The sequence below is a fragment of the Rhagoletis zephyria genome, unplaced genomic scaffold (assembly GCF_001687245.7).
Source record: "Rhagoletis zephyria isolate East Lansing unplaced genomic scaffold, Rhagoletis_zephyria_1.1 Rzeph_scaffold_01350, whole genome shotgun sequence".
Classification (NCBI taxonomy): domain Eukaryota; kingdom Metazoa; phylum Arthropoda; class Insecta; order Diptera; family Tephritidae; genus Rhagoletis; species Rhagoletis zephyria.
In genome coordinates, this window is record NW_016158434.1 from 81,097 (window position 1) to 84,055 (window position 2,959).

A 2,959-nucleotide genomic window follows, 5' to 3' on the forward strand; every position below is an offset into this window, starting at 1 on the left:
CACAAAAAAAGCAATATTTAACACAGAGAATATAAACGACGTCCTAGCTACCCCTAGCTTTGCTAATATTGAAAAAATCGCCAAATTTATCAAAGACATAGAAATGACAATCTAATAAACACAACCTTAAACAACAGTCAATTCAGAGCTGATGGTCTCGGCAGCCAATGCTCAAATAGATCATTTAGTGCTGGTATTCATACCAGCATCTAAATAATAATAATAATAATAATAATACTTAACATCAAAATATAGAATGTCACAAATATGGCCCCTATTATGAGTTGCATTCGATCTTCGACTGTGTGAATTTTCATTTGGTATTATGGCGCTCATTCGCTCTTCGCTCGTTTAGGTTGTTCACAATAGTATATTTTTCACCACGGAGAAGCTTTGTTTACAGATCGAGCAAACTAAATAGAGGGCTTATACATATGTACATTTGTAAATTTTTTCTAATTAAAATGAAATAAAAAAGAAAGTGAGTTTATAAAAGCGTGGTAAAAAAAAATTTAATTAGCACAACGGAGTTCTGGTTGAACGATTCGTCAGAGCATGAGGGTTTAAAAAACTGGCCAAGAGCAGAAAACGTGAGAGTTTAAGTGCAGTCTTTTGAATATATTTTGACATACAATATATTTAAGAAATTTTGTGATCCAAATCTATTTAAAATGTATTAAAACTATAAACAGCTCCATGATTTTGTTTTAAGAGATCGTGTCAACAGCGTATAGGGATTTTCTTTCATATGTAAAGCCAGACTTACGAGCTTGTGTTTACTATTCACGTTAGAACTGCTTGAAACTAATATAAATTGTTTAAAATTAGTGTCTAGCCGCCAAAAAGTAAGAAAACAAATGCAAAATCATACATTTTTAAAATTTTCTAACATTTCGCTACACCAACGAAAGCAAAATTCTGTTCGACAGAAAATTCGATACTCAACGAAAATTTCGATACGCTTGCATAGCTCATAATACGAATTTCACTTTCGATCTTCGATAGCCAGCGAAGATCGAAAATCGAATGCAACTCGTAATAGGGGCCTATGAATCATACACACATACAATAGTAATTGCTATGAATTGCTACCGTATAAATTCAGGACATGCATTTGCTTGGAGGCTCCGTTGGTTATGGTGGTAATACGTTCAGCTAGCACATTCGATGGTCCATTACCCGGAGCTTCTCCAACATTATGAGTAGATTTTAGTGAGCCTCAAAATTCATGCCCTTTCTCATTATCTACCCTGATCAGATTTCACCTCCGGGGAGTACTCAAAAAGGTTTAATACTGTATAAACTACGTATGTGTCTTGCTACCCTACATTATGCAGTTTTGTAGCCAATTGAATTCTAATAGAACAAAGTACAATTGTCAAATGGCTAAAAATTACGCTTGATCTCCTAGAATTTTTTATGTCCCATTTGCTTCCATACAACGAATACCCAAAATTTTTCTTATATGGAAGAAAACCATAACATCTTTGAGAAAAAAATTCTAAAAAATCAACCGTAATTTTTAGCCATTTACAAATTGTACTTTATTCTACTAGAATTCAGTGGGCTACAAAACGACATTCTCGGAATCTTTTTAGGAAATTAATTAAAGAAGCTCGAAATTTTTACGAAAGATTGTTGAATTTTTATTACATATTTCACGAAATTTGAAACTTGGGATTTACGAGGGTTTCCTGTTTTAAACTACGCAGCGCCAGTGTGGTCTCCGGGGCCTAGTTGGACGCAGTGGACGAAGCTACAGACTGTACAGAACACCGCACTCAGGACAGCGACAGGATGCCTCCTGATGTCGCCCGAACATCATCTCCACAACGAGGCACAAATGCTCCCCATAAAGGAGCACAACATAATGCTCTGCAAGCAGTTTCTGATCGGGAGCCACAGAAGTGGCCACCCAAACAGACAGCTGCTTGCAGAGGAGCCCTCGCCTACGCACGTCAGGAGGCATATATATGAACTGACGGACGAAGTCCAGAGGTTCATCAAGCAACCTCTGGACCCGTCAGCTTACCGACTGGCCCTGAACGGCATTCACAGGGAGTCAGTCTCGAGTTATGTAGACTCTAGACCTGTGAATGCCGTTCTAGGCATACCGCCTCCGGACATAGACGAGACGGAGCTTCATCTGCCTCGGGAGACACGAACCACAATAGCCCAACTCCGCTCTGGCTACTGCAGCAAGTTAAACTCCTACCTGAGTAGATTGAATGACGATGTGCCAAATGAGTGTCCGGCATGCGGAGAGACCCCACATGACTCGAAACATCTCTTCGCATTCCTGGAAAACCCGACAACCCTTGTGGACCAACCCAATAGAAGCTGCACGCTTCCTAGGGCTGCCGATAGTGGAACTTGACGTCAACGACTGAGTAACCAACCGATCTGGGCGGGGTTGTTGTAGCCGCTACAATAACAACAACAACAGGGTTTCCTTAAAGAATGAACTTTATTTTTATAAAAAATAACCAAAATTAAAAAACAAAAAAAAACTATAATATTGTTACGATTATCCTTGAATACTTGACGGATTTCCCAAAATCCTTTGCGTTCGTATGGCTGGATTATTAAATAAACGCTCAACATAACTAAATTACAGTATAATTAAGTTTATTGCACAACAAACACTTTAAAATTCTCACAAATGCAATAACAACACTTTACAATACTCGATAAAGCAAACTTGCTAACACAACTGAGCTTGTAGCTTGCTGATGCGCAACTAAACTTCTGGTGCGCTGTAGCAGCGGCCTTATATACCTGCGCTTGCACTCATGGCAACTCGAGATGGTTTCTGCCGTTCTCTCGTTGTTCGCAGTAGGCACCCTGAAATTGTGCATATGGAAACTGTGCATACGAAATAATGCATATGAAAAAAACCGAAATAATGCATACGAAAAAAACCGAAATAATGCATATATGCACAGTTTCGGTTGAAAAC

At 38.6% G+C, this 2,959-nt stretch overlaps 1 protein-coding gene and 1 long non-coding RNA gene across 4 annotated transcripts in view; both read left to right on the top strand.

Moving 5' to 3' along the window:
• LOC108363722 (uncharacterized) overlaps positions 1-2,959 on the top strand; it is a 70,237-nt gene that overhangs the window by 27,402 nt on the left and 39,876 nt on the right. The window lies entirely within an intron of this gene.
• Positions 1-2,959, top strand: part of LOC108363724 (uncharacterized) — a 15,815-nt gene that overhangs the window by 3,871 nt on the left and 8,985 nt on the right. The window contains exon 3 of the long non-coding RNA XR_001847650.1: positions 392-395. This is a non-coding gene — a long non-coding RNA (uncharacterized LOC108363724). The remainder of the gene's footprint in view (positions 1-391; positions 396-2,959) is intronic.